The sequence below is a fragment of the Eubalaena glacialis genome, chromosome 3 (genome assembly GCF_028564815.1).
Source record: "Eubalaena glacialis isolate mEubGla1 chromosome 3, mEubGla1.1.hap2.+ XY, whole genome shotgun sequence".
NCBI classification, from domain to species: domain Eukaryota; kingdom Metazoa; phylum Chordata; class Mammalia; order Artiodactyla; family Balaenidae; genus Eubalaena; species Eubalaena glacialis.
This window is the reverse complement of record NC_083718.1, coordinates 161,576,864-161,599,498: the sequence shown is the minus strand read 5'-3', so window position 1 is coordinate 161,599,498 and position 22,635 is coordinate 161,576,864. Positions and strand designations below refer to the sequence as shown.

Below are 22,635 nucleotides of genomic sequence, written 5' to 3'. Positions count from 1 at the left end.
ATATAACAGTGTTTTAAAATTTCCAAGTTGTTGAGTTATTGTTATATTGTTTTGCTACCCTTTTGTCTTTGCTTCTTGTTTTTTTGACATTGTAGTCAGAAAATGTAGCCCAAATGATTTCCACTTTTTGGAATTAAGATTTTGCTTCTAAGCCAATTTTAATGAATGGTCAATTTTTGTAAATGTACCATAAAAAATGTACCAAAAAATGAATGTGTAAATGTGTATTCTCAGTTCAGTAAATTTTCTTATATAACTCTCAAGTCAAAATTTAAATTACATTATTCAGATTCTCTTATAGCTTCACTTATTTTTACTTGATCTATCAATTTTTGAAGAGGCATGTAAAAATCAAGTATCATTACAAGTTTGACAATTTCTCTTTGTAGTTTTGAATTTTTTCTTTTTATATTTTGATTCTCAGTTATTTAGTACAAAATTTACTTGATTGTCATACCTTCTTGGTAGATTATACCTTTTGTGAGTGCTTTTATTTTAAATTCTAATTAATCTGATACTAATATTTCTGTGCCTTCATTTTTGTTTTGTTTTATTGGCATATATTCATTTTCTATTACTTTATTTTTAATCTTTTTGGTATTATATTTTTTAAATGTGACTCTTTAAAATAACTGCATTATGTGTGAACATGTGTGTATATACATTTATGTGTGTATGTTGTTGAGATTTCTTTCACCCATTCTGAGAGTCTCTGTCATTTAACAGGGGAGTTTAACCTATTCATATTTATTGTGGTTTCGATATGTTTGGATTTCTCCCCTGCTTTCTGTTTGATGGATCAACTTTCCTTTATTTCTATTTTTTCTCTATTTTTTGCAAGTTATAAGTACTATTTCTATTTTTCTAGTGTTCTAAATTTTTAATAAATTTATTTAAGCACTTTTTCTTCCAATAGTATTTTAAACCTCCTCCTATCTTTCATGTTTTGTTGAAATTTTAGTTCCAAGTGTTATTAGTTTATTTCTACACTTTTGAAATAAATCATTTCTTAAAAATTGTATGAAGTTTTATAGATTCATTTTCATTTATTATTCAGACTCAGACATTTACTGGTTTCTTTTCTCTAAAATTAAAAAAATATATTTCTAACATTTTCTTTTTTGAATTCCTTTTTTTGTTCTTCTGTAGTGTATAATTATTTCTTCAGAAGGAGTGAATGGATAGTAAATTTCCTTTGTCCTTTATTATCAGAAAATATCTTAGATTTGCTTTCATGCTTGATAATTTGGCTGGTGTAGAATTGCAGGTTCAAAATAATATAGAAGCCTAGAGAATTTTCTTTTTGTTTAGTAATTTAGAAATGTCACCAGGATGTGTGTTTTCTCCTTACCACTTGGGTCTTTTTATAGTTTGAGGACTCAGATCTCAATTTTTCTGTAATCTAAAATATTTAAAAATTATACCATTAGTGATTACATCATCACTAATCTCTCTGTTATCTCAGTCTAAAACTCTTATGAGATAAATATTAGGTCTAGTATTTTCCTCATATTTTTCTTTATCTCTTTGTGTTTTCACTCTATCTTCCAGGAAATTTCCTTGACTTTATCTTCAGGTTTTTAATTTTCAAGGATTATTTCTTTTTATTTGATTACTTGTTTTCTATAGAAATCTACTCTTATTTTATAAATGCAAATTCTTTTGGATCTCTCTCAGGATACAACCTATAATTCTTTTAAAGTTCCCCTCTGTCTCCTACATTATCTCAAATTCCTCTGGGATGAATTATTTGCGTTTTTCATTTTGTTCTTCCTCATGCTCTTGGTTTGCCTCAAAGGTGATTCATGATGGTTATTTCAGATTTGTAAATTTAAAATTAGGTTGATTAATATATTCAGGAGACTAGTGTGAGTTTCTTTTGACTGTGTAGTCTTGCTTCCAGGATGGGCCTTTCCTAAAAGGGAGACTGCAGCTCTGTGTACGTGAGAGAGTGGGAGAGGCTTGCACACTGTTGGATTCCCTTTAGGAAGAGTGAGGAGACCACACACAGACAGGCTGGGGACCCTGTGGTTACTGAAGTAAGGAAGACTTTATTCTCTGTGTGAAGTACTTTAACAGACTTTATTGCTGAGCATGACTGCCTCATTGTCTTTTCTTTCTTTTCTGCGTCCCATGTCCATTGCAGAGATTTAACTCTGTTCTGCTTCTCTGGCCTCAACACCAACATAGTCATCCCTCTGTATCAGTTATCTAGTGCCACATAACAAAACATCCCACAACTTAGTGCCTTAAAACAACAACGATTTGTTATTTCTCATGATTCTATGGGTTGCTTGGGATCATTCGTCTACTCCACATGGCATTGACTGGATCCACTCACATTGCTGCATTCAGCCGGCAGCTGGGCTGGGTTAGAAGGACTAAGATGGCTTTCCTCTCATGTCTGGGGCCTTGGCGCTGTGCTGGTTGTCTGCTGAAGCACCTAGTTTCTCCACCAGGTGGCTTCTTTCTCCAAGTGGTTTTTTATCCTCCAGAACCTCTTTTTCCAGGAGGATAGGGTGGACTTCCTTACAGAATGGTGGCAAGAGTCCAAGAGAGAGTATTCCAAGCAGACAAGCCCCAATAATTGCATCGTGCTTGCTGATATCCCATTGGTGGAGGCAAGTTACCTTGCCAAGTCCAAAGTCAATGTACAGGGAACTCCACAAGGATGTGACTACTGAGATGGATGGTTCATTGCCACCAATGTAACAGTTTATCATACCTCCTAAGGTAGATCTTTCATGTTGTTTAGAAAGCAGTCCACCAGGCTTCCATATCAGAGGCAAATTCCACAGCCAATCATTCTATCAGTATATATAGAGAGAGGAAGGGGCTGGCTGGCCACTTGTTAATTCAACAGTTCTTTACCTGTTGTTTGCACTGTGGCCTGCTCCCTGCCCCCTGTACTTGGAGTCTCTCCAAGGCTCTGTTGGAAAGAATAGTTTACATCTCTTTAGCCAGTTTATTCTGTGCTAATTTAACCACTCTGTTTTTCTCCATAAATCTGATTCTGTCTGCTTTTTATCTTCCAGAAAGCCTTCAAATTTGTTGATCTCCTATGATGCCATAATTTCTAGTTTTCTTGGGCTGTATTGGGATGTATTCTTTTTACATATCTTTCTATTATTTCAATGAAACTTGAAGAAGAAGGGGAAGGTTTGCATGTGCTTCAAACACCATCTTGGACCACAAGAACAAGCAAAACCCTGCAAGGCATATTCATTTTGTAAAAAGGAAAAGAAAGTAGTGAGATTCCTATCACTATGGGTGTGCACTCACACGACAGGAAGAGAAGTGGTGGTTGGATTACATGACCATTTTGCTTTTTGCCAGTTCTGAGATGTTGGAGATACTTCAGCCTTTTCTTCCTCAGGAATCCAGGTTGATGAGTTAATGCTGATTGCTGTGATTCAAGCCCCTGCTGGGACTAGAACTGAGACCTTGGAGCTGGCTTTTTAGATGATCTAGTTCAGACTCCTGTTTTGCAGTTAAGGAAACAAAGCACAGAGATGGGAACAATGGTCCCCCACAGATAAGCAGCAGAACTGGGGTTCGAGCCTGGGCCCCCTGGCACTTAATCCTACAGTCTTTCCACCACACACTTCCCTGCATCTTGCCCCAATCTTGCACCCCTCAGAGAAGCCCAGGAGGTCCCCCCACCCCAGGATACCCAGGGATGAAGGATTTGAGGCTAGAGGTGCCCCAAATGAGACAGATGTCTGTCTGGCTCCTCCCTTCAGAAAGGCGATTATTTGAGCTGGAGATGACAGTGCGTTTGGGTCATACATCCTCCTTCCCCCTCCAGCTCCCTCTCTTCCCCACTTGGTTATCTATTTACCTATCTATTTACGTGAGACTTTTTTTTTCCCAGTGAATTACGTCTGCAAGGCAGTAAAATGTTATGTATTTGCAAGGTCCATAATCTTTAAAAGCCCAGTGATGCCATCTCCAGACAGCAGCGAGCTCCCTCCAGTATGTTAATAGATAGTATTAGGGCAATAATGAAAACACTTGAGACAAGTAAGCTCCTATCAAAAGCTGAGTAATAGGGCTTCTCCGAGTGAATCACAATGCAGAAGAGATTAAGACGTCTGCCGTTGTGCAGTGTCTATTCAGACTAACAGCTGCTCCGTTTCTGATTAAAATGGGGTTGGGGAGACCTTTTCGAGCAAGTCCCCTCTTTATCCTGCACTGTCCTCACCCTTCCCACCTTCACCCTCACGCATAGGCACCTTCATTTGCACTTAGCCACCACCATTCAGACACACACAGACTCGCAGAAGAGACTCACGGACACACACTGCAGCATCACACACACACGCTGAGCCACAGTCGCACACACAGCCACCGATGCTGACACATAGCTACATGGAGGCATCCAAGCACGTACACACACAACCACATCCTCGTGCACAGGCGCACATGGAACAGTCTCACATGCTCACAGCCCCAGCCAGTCTCTCAAACACATTAAATTACAATCTGTCACGAACATAGTCTCACATATGCATTAAATTCCAATTTGTCGCACACATGCTCTGCACACACAGAGTCACAACCAGACAGTCAGAGACAATCTAACCAGAGCCATGGACCCACAAATACCTGGCTGGACATGTCTACATAGAGCGCTAACGAGTCCTCCATGTGCAGAATCACACTTGTGATCACAGTTAGTCATACACACCCAACCCTTCATGGGCAGATGGCTGCGAGCCCTCCTACCCACATACGGCCACGGTCATAAATACTCACACGTGGTCAGGTGCTCACACACGACCCTAGCCCAGGCACGTATGAAGGGATGCTTTTCCTTACACACGGATGCGGAGCTGGTCTGCACCCCTGCAAACCCCCAGCCATAAGTGTACACGTGGTACTAGTCACATATACATCCGGGCGCACACTCAGGCATAGATGCTGTTCTGCACACTCCAGATAGTGACCTAAGATGCAAGACTTGACTACAAGCCCACAGGCTGGCTCCCAAGATGGTTCAGCAACCTCATGAGAAAGAAAATCCTCAGGGGGTAGTAGCCAGGTTCTGCCTTCTCAAACCTCTGCCGGGCTGCAGCATGAAGGGAGAAATGGAATCATTTCTGTGGCATCTAAGATATAGAACTCTGACCTTGAGTGGAACTGCAGATTTAGACTTAGGAAAATTCAGAGCTGACCAAGGAAAAAATGACTACTTCAGGAGGTAGTGAGTGCTCTGTCAGTGGAGATGTGCATGTGGGGGTAGGCCAGGATGATGAGGAGGGACTCCTGCATTGCACAAGGGTGAACAGGATGCTCTGAAGGTCCATCCCAATCCTAATTCTGTGCCCCGAGTTTCCGTGTGTCTTCTTCCCCCAACCCCTGTCCCATCAGTGACTCCTTTCCTCTACCCCAGCTCTCCAGATAGGACCTTCTGCTTCTCTCCCTTTACATGATTTCTCTTCCGAGATATGATTTCAATCTCCTTCTTTAAACCTCTGACACCCTGACTCTAGGCTCCAGGGGAGATGCAGGTACAGTAAACTGGGGAGTTATTCAGAGACTCAACCTCCATCTTACCCCAAGACACCTGGCAGGGCCTTTGGAGCCTGACTTGGGTGTCTCCTGGATGGAAGGTGCTGGGTCACAGAGCCAGGAACACCAGGTTTGGGCAGCTAGGAGGATCTTAGGCAGCTGACCAGTCTCAGGGCAGGCTTTAGAAAAATCAGAGGACTTTCTGCATACGCTGCACTTGGCAGCCTCCAGGCTGTAGCAGGTGGCTGTAGCCCACCCACCTTCCAGCCTCCTCTTCCTGGGCACCCATCTCTACCCGGGGCAGCATCTCACTATACATTTTCCCCAAGAAGACCATTCCCTCATACCTCGTGTTTTGCTCGTGCTCAACTCTCCATCCGGGATGCCTTCCCACAGACCCCGCAGCGATACCTGCACTGCCCAAAACCCACCCAGCCAGCCTCAGTGTGCCGTATTCAGGAAGAGGCCTCAGAACCCCTGGGCTAGAATCAAGTCTGCTCCCCTTCTGTGCTCCCGCAACCATTGTTTTTCTCCTGTACCATCTGCCTTCCACCCGAGGGACGGGGTTAGGCAGAGCGGGTATGCTGCTCAAAGGGGTGGAGGCCAGGAGGGCCCAGAGCTGAGTGGACACACCTCATAGCCAGGAAGGAGAATCAGTTCCTTGGTGAGCAGAGCCAAGGGTATAGTTCGGAAAACAACACTCAGACTCAACCATGGTGTAATTTGGGGGCCTGGGAGTTGGGCCTGAAGGGGCTTGGCTAGAGTGGGGCCCATTAGCTGAAGTTGCCTGAAGTGGAGGAGCTTGTATGTGACCCAGAAAGTCAAGATCCTGAGTCATCCACACAAAGGAAGCACGACTGAAATGGGACTGGTGTGCAAGCAGGTTCAGAACAAACCAGGGGTGTCTGGGAGGCTGGCCAGGAGCTCTTTTGGGGTCTGCAGCCCACCTTTAGGTGCCTATATGAGTGACTGCCTTAAAGGATCAGGGCTTAAGCAGACCCCACGGGTCAAATCCAGAGGGCGAGGCCAAAAACAAGAGAATGAAGAAGTAAGGTCTGAAATCAGAAACTCAAAACCCAGATGGCTCAGAAGAGCCTTTCAGAAGAAAGGAGATATTCTTTTCATGGGGTCTGGTAAGATCTAAGTTCCAGGAGCTTGTCTGGGCCCTAAAAGGAGTCATGAAAGGTTGGCACTATCTATCATGCACCTGGGTCATCTGTCCATTTGTCTCTCTCCCCCATTAGTTGGGAAATGTCTCCAGGAAAGGCCATGTTTTTTGCCTTTGGGTTCTCCCTACTGTGCTTTGCACAGTGCCTGGCATGTAACACATTCTCAGCAGGCTTTTGTGGCATTTGAATTCTGCCTCTGCCACTGAATCTGTGGTCTGCACTTGACCTTCAGGTCCTGCCTGGCCTCTGAGGCCCCCCTCCCCCCATAGCTGCCATCACCTGATTTACCTGCACTGGGTCTCCTCCCGGTTTGCAGGACCAATCCTGCCTGACTTGAGGCTGGGAGGGTTTAGGGCTTCCAACCTGGTTTTTGGATGCTTGATCCCAAGCCTCCTTGACTACTGCTTAATTGGCATCATCACCTCGTTCACTATCCATGAGGCCAGTTTCCATCCCAGAACCCATCCAGCACCCCAGTTTATTCCCGGTTTATTCATCCAAAACATATTTACGCCACATTGTCATTGGCCAGTTCTCAATCTTCATCTTACCCTTAATGCAGGTGACCACTTCCTCCTCCTTCCTTCTTCATTCATCTTCCAAGGTACCACACTGGCCTGGCTTTCCTCTTCCCAGACTGATCTCCCCTACTCAGTCTCCAGTGTTGGTTCCCCCCCATCTCCTCAACTTCTTAACGTTGCAGTTCTCCAAGGTTAGTCCTTGTACCTCTTCTCTTTCCCAGGGAATCTCCACCAAGCTCATGGCTTTAGGTACTATCTATCTGCTGATAACTCTCAAGTCTCAAGTGTATTTCTTCAGCCCAGATCTCTGCCCTGAACTCCAGACTTGTGTATCCACCCGCTTTGCTCAGCGTTTCCACCTGGATATCTATTAGGCATCTTCAACTTTAAACAATCTCCTAATGACCACTTTCGAGCTTCTTCCCAGACAGTTTCTCAAACTTGATAAACGGTAGCTCCATAAATGGTCACTTCCGGTTGCTCAGACCAAGGACCCTGGAGTCACCCCTCAACTCCTGCTCAAACTCAGCCCGAGCACCCTCTTCGCTCGCCTGGATCACTGCAATGGCCTCAGACTTGTCTCCCTGCTTCTGCCTTTGCCGCCACCTCCCAAGGCTCCGGCCACCTGCCTGGTTCTTACCTACTCCCTCTCCTGACATGCCAACCATAGGGTGATGGCCTTAACCCATCAGTACCTCTCTCTCTCTCCCTTGCGTCATCCCCGACCCCTCGTTCGCACTGGCCTGGCTCCTGTTCCTCCTGTATCCGACTTCTGGATGGTGACGTCATCTGAGCTGAGACAGAGACAACTCTTGTGTTCCCGCCTGCTCCGTCTTTTCTGTCTGCATTCCAGCGCTGCAGTCCAAGCTTTTTTGTGCCCACACTTAGCAGTCCTGAGCAAAGAAAGACCAGGCCTAAATCCAGTCCCTTGACCAATACCTTGAATCCAAGAGCATAGGGATGGGGGCCACTGAGAAGCTGAAACATTTCTTTTGTGCTAGGCCCTTACATTCCTCTTCTCATTTCATCTTCACAGTAATCCTGTGAGGCATGAATAATTTCCCCTTCCTAGAGGTGAGGAGAATGAGAAAAGAGAACTTACTTGACCACGGCTACACAGCTAGTCAGTATTTGAACCTAAGTCATCTGACCCCTGGGCTCCTGCTTCTTTTCCCTCCATGATCCTTAGAGATCAAGTCGTCTTCCTCCCTACCCTCCTAACCCCTCACATCCCATTTACAGAAAAGGGCACTGAAATCTAGAGGTGGGCAGTGTCTTTCCCAAGGTCACAGACTGACTCAGTGACTGAGCTCGGAGGAGTTCCCAGGTCTCCAGTCTCTGCTGTCCCCAGCGGACCCACAGGCAGGAGGGGCACACACCACAAGGCCAGACCCTCCTCCCTCGTAGCTCAGCTCCTGACTCCCAGCCCGAGGTCCAGAGCCCTAAATAGCACAAGCAATGCTGTCTCCCTTCTTGGGGAGGGAAGGCAGCTGTGGCAGTTGTGGCGGGTGGAGAGAAATTTCCCCTTTCTGTAGATTGGATCAGTCACTCTCAGAATTCATGGCAACGGCTTCATCACGAAGATCTAATGCTTTAATTATGTTGTGACATGACCTGACACGGGGGTGGCATTTGATGGATTCTCTGGTGTCATCAGCATGGCCCTGACATAGGGAAGTGGCAGAAGGCAGGGGGTGGGGGAAGAGGAAGGGCTCCCGGTGGGAGATGTGTCCTCTCAGGTTGCTTCCATCTCTCCCTGCTCCTTGTCTTCCAGGGCAGTTCCAGCCACAGTGGGGACTCGGGAGTGGAGGAGCAGCGGCTCTGTGCAGGAGGCGGTCGATGTGCCCTTCTGGGCTGGACTATATCTGGGAAGGGGGCCCAGTGGAGGTGCATATATGTGTGTGCACACGTGAGCACGTGCCTAGATACAGAGGGACATGTCTGAGCAGGTGAGAGGATTCAGACCCCTGTTACAGAAGCAACAGCCAAATTGCTGTCTGACCTGCAAAGAAGGTCCAGGAGGTAAAGGGCAGTGGTGGGGCACCGGGTTGGTCTGCAGGTCCTGGGGCTGTCATGAGGCAGAAGGAGCGGATGCATTCATGCAGCCGTGGAGGGCAGAGCTGGGACCAAGAGGGGGAATCTCCAGGGAGGCAGGCTTAGCTCAGCACGTGCCAGGCCACAGAACGGGCAGCCCTGCGAGGCAGTGAGCAACCTGTTCTGGGGGAAGCCTGCCAGGGCTGATAGGGAGGGCATCCCTTTCCTTGGTGGATGCTTTACGGCTTATGACCTCCGGGACTAGGATTCCCTGTATCTGCGGGTGAGCCAGTGAGTGTGCATCTCCCTCTCGTTTCCCCCCAGACCAGCTGCCTGCTCAGGACTTTGCCACTCCCTCGGTGTGGCAAGGATGAGAAGCAAGCTGCTCCGGTCAGCCCAAGCTCTGTCAGGATGCTGGCGGGCATGGCCCCTCCTCTGAGCATTCTCCCCATCGTGTTCCTGTGGCGAGCCTTCCTCTCTAAGCCGGGAGGGCTCCAGGGAGTCCCACTCCTAGTAGAGGCTAGGACGGGAAGGGGGTGGGGATGCCTGTTGGCGGGGCCCCTCTAGGGCAGGTGCTGTCCCTTCTCATGCAGGGCCTTGCGGGGTCCTCATGAGTACCTGTAACCAGGAGCGAGCGGTTATCCCCGTCTTATAGTGGAAGACACTTAGAGAAAACTCAGAGACACCAAGTTGCCTGCCCAAGGCTACAGAGCTAGGAAGGAGTGGATTGGATTGGTTTTAGCAAACGTTGTTAAGTGAGTTCTGTATACCACACCCTGTGGAAACTTCAGATCCAGTGGAAATCCCTGCCCTCAAGCACAGTGTGTGCCCACAGCTTTCTCTCTCTCATTCAAATACCACTGCTCTTTCTGCTCTGCCTTTGCTAGGGGCCTGGGGCCAGAAGCCTGCCGTGTGGTGAGAACACTAGAGCAGGTGGCAGGAGATTAGGGTCCAGTCCTGGCTGCTTCAGTCACCAGCCCTGGCCCTTGGGGAAAGCAGAGCTCAAGAAATCTGAGACGAGAGGGGGCCTTTGAAGCTCTGTTCAATGCTGTCCTCCTCATCCCACCCCACCCCATCCACCCTCTTGGTGCAGAAGGAGAAACTGAGGCCTAGAGACCACAGATGGGCTCAGGGTCACTCAGTGTGTACGCACAGGAGCCAGGATTGTGAACCTGGGCTCCTGACTCCTGGGTCAAGGCTTGACCATGCCAGGCACGGTCCTGAAAGGTTTCTGGGAGAGCCTTGAGTTTCTTCCAGAAAGATGAGTTAAAGAAAGGCCAGCCAAAGAGGAAATGCCCAAAGCCAGGGAGGATTTTCACAGCCCGGAGAAAGCTCTGAAAGTCCACGCCAGGCCTTAACCCACCCAACCGCAGCCTCTGTGGAGGACACAGGATCCCTGACTGGCTCCGTCCGAGGTTGGTTGCTGCCTGGGCTGTGTCTCAGAGACGTCAAGGTTGGGAGGAGGCAGAAGCCATGGCTTGGCCTTTCTCGAAAATCCTGGATCTCTGAAGTGATGCCTGAGGAAGACATGAGAACAGCAGGACCTCACAGATACAGGAGCCGCAGCGATGCGTGTCTGCGCATGGGCAGAGGCAGGTGCTCACCTGTGCCTCCTGGAACCTGCTGCCTGCGGGTGGCGATAAGACTTTTCAGTAGCCCCACGGGTGTGGGATTGAGGGTCTGCACAAGTGAGGGTTTGTGAATAGGAGCTGGGTCAGAAAGGAGCCATGCATTCTCCCTGAGTGTCTGTGTCTAGATGTCACTGCTGGGTGACCACTACCCAGGACTTAGTTGTGGCTAGGTATTGTTAGGTGCCCCTAACAGTGTGTGAAGGTGTTACCAGGTGTAGCCGTATCTGGCCGTATCTTCCTGTCTGAGCACCCCTGCGTGTAGCTGTGTGTGCCAGCCTGAGTGTGTGTCTGGGTGTAGCTATGTGTTAGTGAATGGAGCTCCACGCAGTACCTTGGCCCCCAACATAGCGCTGTGCCCCATTATAGGCACATTTGCACGGATTGTGTGGCCCAATTTGAGACTGTCTCTGGGGTAGCCTTGGCCCTATGGCCTGGGGCTCTGGGCTTCTGGGCTGTTCAGCAGGTGGTCCCCCCTCACAAGGGTATGGTGCATTTTCCCAAGCTATCACCACCAGCAGGTTTCCAGTGTGTGGGCAGGGGAGGCTGGGAACTGGCCCCAAGACCCCCTTGGGCAGGCCCAGACACTTCTGCCTTTAAGTCCCTGGGAAGCCCCAGGGCTTCTCTCAGAGGGAGGGAATGGAAAAGATGTCATTAAAATCCTCCCTTCTGAGTTTCATGGGAGGAGCCCATAGTGCTATCTCTTCCAACAGCCTCATTTGACAAATGGAGAAACTGAGGTTCAGACAGGAAGTAACCTGCCCTGGATCGAATCCCAGGATTGTATTCCAACCCTGAGATAAAATTGATGATACCAATGTGCACACCGCATTTTACAGTTTCCAGTGCAGGCCTTAAAGTGCCCATTTGACAGATGGGTACTAACAGTACATATTAGAACTGCCCTGGCCTGGGATTCTGGTCCTGGCTTCATCACTTACCTGATGTGTGACCTTGGGTCATTCACACCCTTCTTTGGGCTTCTTTTTCTCACCTGTAAACTAAGAGAATTGATGTCTTTGCACTTCAAGCACCCTATTCCAGCATGAACTTTCTCACTCCCGGAGGTTGGAGGTCAGTGCTATCTGGGGGATTGTGGGTACCTGCTGGGTGATGATTACTCAGGGTTTAATTATGTCTGTGTATTAAGTATGGCCCAGAGAGGAGAAGCGGTGAATTTGGGGTCACACAGTGAATTGGTGGCAGAGCCAGGATGAGAAGGAAGGTAGGCCTCCTGACCCCTCACCAGTTTCCCTCGTTCCCCCAGCAGCTGCCCCCACCCTCTCTCTGGGCCTGTAGGTTTCAGTGCCTCATTGATACAGCTCCCTCTCCCTGAAGCTGTCTTGCCATTTCCTGAGGTCGTGTGCCTCTCATGTCCATGCCAGGCAGATACTATGCTAGAGATTGTCTCCTCCATTCCTTTATTTAGTCCTACTAGGAGCCCCATTTTACTGATGAGGAAACTGAGGCTTGATGGAGTTAAGAAGTAATAATTACTACTATTTTTGGGCTTTCCTTGACTGAATGCAAGATCCCATGCTGGACACTCATTGAGGTGAGCAGAAGGTGACTGGTCCAGCCTCCAAAATATCCCCTCAAAGAGCGCCGAGACCTGCCCAGGCTCTGCCAGCCTGATTTAGACAGTAATTTGCATACAATTTACCCAGAAAGCTGCACTGTGAAAAATATAATTACTTTTTTAATATTCTCACTCTGATGTGAATGCTTACCGCCCGGTAATGAATTACTTGCTTAATGAAGATAAACCTGAATTGGAGATGCACTTCGGAGAGCTGCTGGGGTAGCTGACTTGATGCCATCATTTGCAGCTGTTAATCTCTGAAATTGATGCCCTTGTTGGTAGGATCATAAATCGAGGGGGAAATCTATGAGCTTCAGCACCTCCAGGAACTTACTCTGTGGCACTGGTAGGGCCATTTAGCCTCTCCATGTCTCAGTTTCCTCATCTGTAACAAGGGCATGGGGTAAGATAGAATCATAGAAATGTAGGCATGAAATGGATCTTTATTCAGAAATGATCGAGTGTCTACAGTGTGTCAGGTGAAAGCCAGAGGGAGGAAGTGGTTTTTTCAAAGACACGTAGACTAAGGGGCTTCTAAACTAGAAGTAGTAGCCACGTCTTTGAGCCCAGGTGATGTGCTTGGATCCTTCTCCTAAATGGCCTCTAAGCTACCTTCCAGCTGCTGGTGATGGAAGAGGGAGCCAGGTTGGAGTCAGACCCTGGTAGGAGAAAAAAAAAGCCTGTGGGCAAAGTGAGGCCCCTGAAAACCGCTTGTTCTTGTACCTGATGCTGGCCATTTCCAGGGACTAATCAGGGTAGAGGCCAAGACTCTTCAAACCCCCTTTTCCAGCATCTTCTCAACACCATACACCCAGGTCAGGACTGGGGATTCCAGGGCAACAAGTCAACAATTTAGTAAATATGTATTTACCATCTTCTATGACAAGGTGTCCTAGACTCTAAGGACACAGCTGTGAATAAGTCCAACAAGGTCACTGCCACAAAGACCTGAAATTCTACATGGTAGAGACCATGTAGAAATAATGAGTTAACTAATAATAATGTCAGATAGTGATAAATGCTATACATTTTTAATGGATAATGTGATATAGAATGATTGAGATTATTTTGATTTGTTGTTCAAAAAGACCTCCCTAAGGAGGTGGCACCTGGGCTGAAATCTAAACGGCATTAAGGAATCATCCCGGTAAATATCAGGAATGTGGATCCAGGTGAGATCTGTAAAGCAGGCAGGAGCCAGATCATAAAGAGCCTTATAGATTATGAAAGTGACTTTGGATTTTATTCTTAGTGCAAGGAGAAGCCATTGGAGGTTTCCATAAGGGGAGTGATGTTATTTATTGACATTTAAAAAGATCATTCTATAAGAAAAATCAGAAAATCTGGATAGCTCTATATCTATTAAAGAAATTGAATTCATAATATAAAAATTTCCCACCTAGATGGCTTCACTGATAAATTCTATCAAATATATAAGGAATAAATGATACCAACTGTACACAAACTCTTTCAGAAACTAGAAGACAAGGGAACATACCCCCATTCATTTATGAGCCCAGCATAAATGATTCTGCTAGTTATTTATTTCTGCACAACTATCCCAGAAGGTAGTGGCTTAAAACAATAATTTATTATTATTATATCTCATGATTCTAGGGTGAGGAATTTGGACAGGCCACAGTGGGTTGGCTTATTCTATCTTCCACAATATCTGGGGCCTCAGCTGAGGTGACTCAAATGTCTGGTGGCTGTAACACCAGCTGTAACACCAGGCTGTAAATTGCTGGACATCTTTCTCTCCCTCGCCACGTGGCCCCCTGGTTAGCTTATGTTTCCCCACAGCATGGTGGCCTCAGCGTGGTTGGATTTCCTACACGGCAGCTTGAAGCTCTAAGTGTGAGTATTTCGGGAGGCTTGGGAAGAAGCTGCAAAGCTTCTATGACTTAGCTTTGGAAGGGCACGTCTCTTGGTCAAGTAAGTTAGTCATTAAGGTAGTCCATATTCAAAAAGAAGAGAATCAGACTCTACCTCTCAAAAGAAAGTTGCAAAGAATTTATAGCAGTCTTATCTGATACAACTCTGATGCAAAAACCTGACAAAGACATTACAAGAGAAGGAAATTATTGTTCAATATCACTCATGAACAAAGATGCAAAAAACCTTAACAAAATATTATCAAATCAAGCCTAGCAACATATAAAAGAAAGAATACATCATTACTAAGTGAGGTTTATTCTAGGAATGCAAAGTTTAATATTTAAAAAACCAATCAGTTTAATCCACCACACTAACAGAATATAGTAGAAAAACCATAACATTATCTTGAAAGATACAGAAAAAAGAGCATTTGACAAAATTCAACACCCATTCATGATTTAAAAAGCAAAAACACCTCTCTGCAAACTGGGAATAGAAAGGAACTTTCTCAGCCTGATAAAGGACATCTATGATAAACCTACAGTTAATACTATACCTAACAGTGAAAGAATTAATGTTTTTCTCCTCTTCAGGAGTAAGGCAAAGATGCTTGCTCTCATTACTTCTATCCAGCATTGTACTGGAAATCCTAGTGAGTGCAATAAGGTAAGAAAAGGAAATAAAAGGTATAAAGACTGGAAAGGAAGAAGTAAAACTATTTTTATTTGTAGATCCTAAGGGATTCTCAAAACAACTACCAAAGTTAATAAGAGAATTTAACATATTTGCAGGTTACAAAGTCAATACACAAAAACCAGTTGTATTTCTGTATCTTACCAGTAAGCAATTGGAAAAGAGAAATTTTAAAAGCTTATTTATAATAGTAAAAAAGCATAAAATACTTAGAAATAGATTTAGAAAAAGACATGCAAAACCTCTGTACTGAACACTACTATCCAGTATTTAAGTAAAGAAGACCTAAATCAAAGGACTGATAGGATATATTCATGGACTGGAACACCTAATATTGTTAAGATGTCTGTTATGCCTAAATTGATCTATATATTCAAAGTAATCTCAGTCAGAACTCCAGCAGGTTTTTTTTTTTTTAAATGACAAGCTCATTCCAAAAGTTATGGGAAAATAAAAAGGAATTAGAATAGCCAAGGAAATTTTTAAAAAGAACCAAGCTGAAGGGCTCACCCTAACTGATCTAAAGATGTACTTTAAAAGCAGTCTTTTAAAGGAGTGAAAGTAAGTGCAGACACACCAGTTAGGATGTTACTGGTGTGAACCAGATGAGAGATGATGAGAAATCAGACTCCAGTGAGAGTAATGGAGATGGAGAGAAATGAAAAGTTTGGGCTATATTTTGGAGATAAGAGGCAGTGAGATTTGCTGATGATTGTAGGTGAGGGGTGAGAGAGAAGAATCAAATGTGCTTTTGGCTTGAGCAACTGGGTAATAATGGTGTGACTTACTGAGATGAGAAAATTGGTGGAGGAATGGTTTAAGATGAGAAGAATCAAGTCTCTATTTTATATGTATAAACTCCAAGAGACCCATGAGGTCTATACGGGGAGGTGTCTGTTGAACATATAGGTTTGGAGGTCTGGGGAGAGATGAGGACTGTAGATATAAAATTTGGAGTCAGTGCCTAGACGATACATAAAGCCATGGGACTGCATGAGATCACCCAGCGAGGGAGAGTAGACAGAAGAGGGAGGAGGGCCAAAGATTTTTCCCTGGAGCTGACCTACTTTCAGAGGGAAGAAAAGCAGTAGGGTCTAACACAGGAGCCTGGAAAGAAATGTGGGAAGGCAATCGGGAGAATGAGGTATAGGGAAAGTCACAGGGTTGGGGAGGGGAGCCTGGGGACGTGGGAGGGGAGTAACTCACATTGCCCAGTGTCTTCCACGTGCCAGGTGCTGTGTCAGGAGCTCCACGTGCACTCCCTCAGGACAACATTGTGAAGTAGGAATTGTTGCTCCTCTTTCATCGATGATAAAGACTGAGACTCAGAGTGGTGAAGTGACTTGTCCCAATCATAAAACCAGGAAGCGGAGAGCCTGGATTTGCAGCCCAGACCTGTGTTTTCGGTTCTTTCCAAAGAAAGAACTGCTACCTTCTATCAGCTTCTCCAGCACGGGGTGCAGGACTGGGGGAAGACGCTTACGAAATATTCACCTTGCAGGGTTATGAGGATAAAATGAGATAATCCGTTTTAAGCACCTGGTAGTGCTTAACTGAGTCGGCCCTTGGGAAACCATGACAATGTGGCTATAGTGACAGGACACAAGAGAGCCTGCTGGGCAGTGAGACCAACTCTGGGGGAGGGGTGGGAGAGGGGTTGGGTGGGGCAGGCCTCCTGGGGGAGGTGCCCTGTGAGCTGAGGACTTTGTGGTTCCAAACATGGATCTGTGATGAAGCTTCCAGTGCTTCATGGGCGAAATGAGAAAAAGAAGTACAATGCTGTGGGTTTTACATAAAGCTAATGTGTTCAACGTAAAGGATTACCCTTTATCCTGAGATTAAGGCCGTCCTACTTTGTGGGTGTTAAAGGGTTCTTTTTATGAAACGATGGTGGATCGAGGATGGTAGTTATATTTTAAATATCCTTCCTAATGAAATGAAAACTTGGCAACCTTCTGTCATTTCCCAAACTTTCTTTTGAAGTTTTTAACTGGTCCATGAAATTCAAAAATATGAGGAGCACTGGCAGCTGGAGTCGGGAGGGTGCTCCAGGCGGAGTGAGCTGCTTGTACCAAGACAGAGGTGCAGGGAAAGCACAGTGTGTTCTGGAACTGCAAGCAGGCGGCCAGAGGAGCAGGAGCAGATGGGGGGGGAGGTTTCCAGTGGGCTGATCAAGGAACCAGGAGGCCAAGTTCTGGGGTGAGGGGCAGTCACCTGCTGAAATCCCTACCCTCAGCCTTGCAGATGGTGAAAGTGAGAGAGGAACGCCCTCTGGCCCGAGACTGCTCCCCAGGGCACCCCATGACCTCACGGTGTGCACGCATGCATGAATCCTTGGCACAGAAAGGAGGCCAGGAATGGGGAAGTGTTAAAGACTGAAGGGTTCTGGCCTAATAAGTCTTGGAGAGACACACAGGATGGAAACAGAGACCAGCAAAAGCAGTGGGGAGAAAGGAAGGAGAACCCCAGAACTAGCTGAGTGGGGGGAGCAGTGTCGACATGTCTGGACACGTGTGTGTGTGTGTGTATGTGTGTGTGTGTGTGTGTGTGTGTGTCCCTGAGATGATATATGTCTGTGTGCCTATGCCTTTGTGTCCTAAATAGTGTGTGCCTGGTTGTCAGTGTGGGCGGAGGGAACATCTCTGCTGGCTGTGTGGGGCTTTGGCTGGGGTGTGTGTCCAGTGAATCTTGGGATGCTCTGTGCACTGCTGTGTCTGAGTGTATTGTGTGTATGTGGGTATGTGAGCTGGGTGAGAGGTGTCTGCACAGTGCAGCTAAGTGTGGTGTGTCTACACGTCCTGATGTTGCGTTTGTCGAGCTGGGTTATGTCTCTGTGCTGTGTGTCTATATATCTGTGTCTGGCGTCCATGCTGAGTGTCCACGGAGGGTATTGAGTACGTGTTGGGGCCCGGAACTCAGCCCCTCCCCTCCCCTTCCTGCTCTTCTGGTACCCAGGTCGCCATTCCTGTTTATTTCCATAGGTTGTCTGTCTGTCCCAGGCCTGTCTGTCTCTGACTCTGTCCAAGGATCATGGTTCTTGCACATGACGCTTGGGGGTGGAGCTGGGAGGAGGGCAAAGTCATTGATCTCCTCCCCTCTCACCCTCCCAGGCCCTTGTCAGCCTTGAGACCCATCAGGTGCAGGGTCCTGGTGCTGACCTGAGGTAGGAGAGGCCTTGTAGGTCAACAATGGCCCTTCCAAACCCGAGCTCCCAGCTTAGGTTGGTCCCGTGGAGGCTCAGTTTGCCTCGTGCCACTTCCTCTGTCCCCCACCCCCAGTGTTGCTTTCAAAGGCTGGTCTCGGGCTCCAGACTTCTCACTTGAAAAGACTGAGGTGAGCCTGGCCCAGCCCTCCTCATCGCCCGCCTCCTTTCCCACCCTTCCTGCCAGCCTCCGGTCCCCTTCTCCAGGCTTCTCCAGACTCAGGCTTCTGTGATGGGGCTGGCCGCGGGAGCGAGCTTGTTCCCACCGCCCTGTGCTGGCCACTTGGCCTCTTGGCCCACGTGCCACAGCCTGCCAGGGGGAGTTCAGGACAGAGAGAAAATGGGGTGGGGTGGGAGGGTGTGTACGTGTGTGACATGAGTGCACCTCTGTGTGAGAGTGTGTGTGTGTGTGTGTGTGTGTAGCTGGAGGATGAGAGGTGTATCGGAGAACGAATGGCACGCGGGAGTCCGAGCGCCTGAAAGTGTGACAGTATGTGGGGGACGGGGTGTGACTACAAGCATTTATCAAGGGCTCCCTGTTAGCCAGGCAGGATGCTAAGTGCTTTGCTCAGATTGTCTCATTTAATAAGTGTGACAGGGACTTCCCTGGTGGCGCAGTGGTTAAGAATCTGCCTGCCAATGCAGGGGACATGGGCTCGATCCCTGGTCCGGGAAGATCCCACATGCCGCGGAGCAGCTAAGCCTGAGTGCCACAACTACTGAGCCTGCACGCCACAACTACTGAAGCCCGCGCACCTAGAGCTCGTGCTCCGCAACAAGAGAAGCCACTGCAATGAGAAGCCCGCACACTGCAACGAAGAATAGCCCCTGTTCGCCACAACTAGAGAAAGCCTACGTGCAGCAACGAAGACCCAATGCAGCCAAAAATAAATAAATAAATAATAAATAAATTTATATTAAAAAAAAAAGTGTGACAGCGTGGGAGAGGGTGAAGGAGGAGGGGCGCAGAAGGGTGTGTGTTTGGGAGGCTACTGCCTGGAAGCCCTGGAAGAGTATTCCCTCACCCCTACCCACCCCGACAGAAGGCCCCCTGGACCTCTCACCCCGTGGAGACTGTCGGAAGTAGAGGGTGTGGGAGTTGGGGGCTATTCCCCTGGTTCCCAGCCCACTTCCCTGCCCTGCCCTCAGCCCCTAGGGATAAGCTGTTTCTCTGATTCTTTTGTTTTTTCTTGGCTGCGCTTAGTACCGGGCCCAGCATTCCGTAGGTGCTTGATCAGTCCCTATTCCTCAGCAGAGGGCAAGGCAGACCCTAGGAGATCTGCTTTGGATCAGCCTGATCCTTACTCCGTAAAGCTCACGTGGAGGAAATGAGAGCCCCTATGGGTCAGAAGCCAGGCCCCAGGAATGAAGGATGCAGTGTCTGAAGGGGGCCGAGCTAAGGCTGAGACGGCTAACCGGGCCATTACCTGTGAGGGAGTGGGGCTCCTGTGCTCCACCCAAGTCTCAGAGGCCCACCTCTGACACTCTTTGCTTTACATCACTCCAATTTGTGACTGGGTTTTAGGAAAGCAAAGGTGTTTAGAAGTGAGACTGGGGTTTCTTGTCACCCTAGTGATCATGTTGCAGGACCTGATGGCAAGGATGCCTCGGATTTCTAGAGGAAGAGTGACAAAGAAGGAGAGAAGGAAGGGAAGGAGGGAGGGAGAGAGACCATGGACATTGATGGAGTCCTTCCTATCCCCTGCTTCAGCAACGAACCAGGGCAGAACAGTTACTTGGAGACAAGTTATTGAAGTGTCAGAGGACCCTGAGCAGCAGCAGTGGGGAGGGCTTCCAGGAGGAAGCAGGCCTGGGCCCTGAAGCACAGAAGGGTTGCCACAGTGGGGTGGCGGGGGAGAGCTCCAGGAAGCAGCAAGTATGTCTGGAGGTCAAATGTACCACCCAAGAGAGCACAGCACTTCCCACACGCTCCCTGTGGTTGTAATGGCAACAGTAGCTATGATTATTGAGAATTTTCAGAAAACACGAATGTTAGATATCATTTATAGAGTATTTTGAGATAGATATTACTATTATTCCCACATGAGGAAATCGAGGTTCAGAAAGGCCAAGGCCACATGTAGAAGCAGCACTGGGATTTGAACCCAGGTTTTTGGCTTCAAGTCTCATGTACTGACCTATTCATGTTACACTACTTCCCAAGTCTCAAGCCCACGCTCTCCCGGCTCTCAGAAGCCTGTGGCACTACCATCCACTGGGCACTCGGGCTTAAAACCCGTCATTGTCCGCATCCTCCTCCACCACCCACCTCTTCAGGCAGGCACCAAATTCTAAGTATCCTTCCTCCTTAGGGCTGGAATCAGATCGACCTGGGTTCTAATCCCAGCTTCATCACTTGTTGGCTGTGTGATCTTGGGCAAGTCACTTGACCTCTCTGTGCCTGAGTTTCTTTACTGTACCAAGGGGTGATAGCAGCACTTAGAGGACTGTAGTGAGAATTCAACCAGTGAATGCATGTAGAGAACTGAGCACAATGTCTGGCAGAATAGACACTCAGGAAACATAAGCTCTTTTTATATCCACTAATCTACATGCTTCCCAGATCAGAGCTGTGCTTGTAACTGTCCTGCATAAGAACCTGTCACTCCTGCCTCACACCTTGTGGCCCAGGAAGGCAGAGCAGCCAGAAATTCCTAAATGCATCATGCTGCCTGCATTGATCAGTTCATGCTGCCATAACAAAGATTGCAGGCTTGGGGGCTTAACATTGGAAATTAATTTTCTCACAGTTCCAGAGGCTAGAAGTCCAAGATAAGCAATAAGTGTTAGCAGATTTGGTTTCTCCTGAGACCTCTTTCCTTGGCTTGCCGACGGCTGCCTTCTTGTTGTGTCCTCACGTGGTCTTTCCTCTGTGTGTGCACCCATCCCTGGTGTCTCTTTGTATGTCCAAATTTCCTCTTCTTTTAAAGAAACCAGTCAGACTGGATTAGGGCCCATCCTAATGGCCTCATTTTAACTTAATTACCTCTTTCAAAGCCCTATCTCCAGATATAGCCACATTCTGAGGTACTGAGGATTAGGGCTTCAACATATAAATTTGGGGGGCACACAGTTCAGCTCATAATACCATCTTCCTTCTTTGGTCTTTGCTCATGTTGCCTTTCCCTCTGCCTGGAACACTGTCCACATTCTTTCTTCCCCTTCCCTGAAGATGTCCTGCTCATCATCTAAAACTCAGCCAGAGCATCACCGCCTCCGAGAAGTCTTCCTGGCTAAACTGCTGCCTCCTCTGGGCTCTCACAGCACACTGTGCCCACCTATGTCATGGCATGCACCACACTCTAAGAATTGTCTTTTTATATTGCCTGTCTCCCCTGCTCAGGTAGATGCCTGTTGCTTTGATCCGTACAGTGTCCCTTGCCCCCTCTGTTAATAGAATCTTTCTTACTTTGAAGAAATCACATTCCCACTGTACCTCCACTCCTTGTGGTACTGATGGGGCATCAAACTGCAGTTCCTGCTTCTTGCCACAGGGATGAGCATGTGACTCAAGCAGAACCAAACAGGGTCCTTCCTTGAGATTTTTACCTAAAAATGCTGGGTGAGAAAATGCTTCTCTTTCTTCTGTGATCCAGAATGATGTAAGCCAGGAACTTTGTGTGGCCATGCCCCACCCTCCTCCCATTTATGACGGATGTCCATCTGTAGGGAACAGAATGAGGCCTACATCTCGGGGAAACACCTGCTATACTTTAGTGAAATTTTAAACTCTTCGTATTTCAATCTTGAGTGTTTGGGATAAGTAACACATTTAAATGCTTCAAAAATCAAAATACTACATAAAACTATAAAATAAGTCTCAGTTTTATCCCTGTTCCTGTCAACCTCATTACCCACCTTCTACCACATTAGTAATCACTTAAAAAAATTCCTTGTGGATCCTTCCAATGGTTCTTTATTGCAATATAAGCTAATAATATACATATATATATATTCTTATTTCTCCCTCTTTCTTTAAAAAAGGAAGAATACTGTATATATTTTAATATATATATTTTATTTTTACATCTTGTTTATTTTCTACATCTTGTTTATTTTCATTTAACAATATATCCTAGGGTACTGTTCATAAATTACTCTGTGACCTTCTCTTTCTTTTCTACAGCTGCATAATATTCCATAGTGTGGATGAACTACACAGTTCCCAATGATGAACACCCAGGTTATTTCCAATTTGTTGCAACAAACAGACTTCATATGCATCATTTTATATGAGTGTAAGAGTATTTGTAGGTTTAACAATAAAATGATAAACAAATTGAAAAAATGGGCAAAATATTTGAACAGACATTTCTCTAAAGAAGATATACAAATGGCTGATAAGCACCTGAAAAGATGTTTACCATCACTAGCTGTCAAAACCACCATGAGATACTACTTCCCATTCACTAGG

At 46.8% G+C, this 22,635-nt stretch overlaps 1 long non-coding RNA gene across 2 annotated transcripts in view; it reads left to right on the top strand.

The window, feature by feature from the left end:
- Positions 1-18,934, top strand: part of LOC133088684 (uncharacterized) — an 85,158-nt gene extending 66,224 nt beyond the window's left edge. The window contains exons 3-4 of one of the 2 annotated variants that reach the window (XR_009700538.1): positions 8,979-9,153; positions 18,867-18,934. This is a non-coding gene — a long non-coding RNA (uncharacterized LOC133088684). Of the gene's footprint in view, positions 1-8,978; positions 9,227-16,251; positions 16,286-18,866 lie in introns of those variants that run through there. The other variant, XR_009700539.1, reaches the window with a different exon arrangement.
- Positions 18,935-22,635: the final 3,701 nt, after the last annotated feature.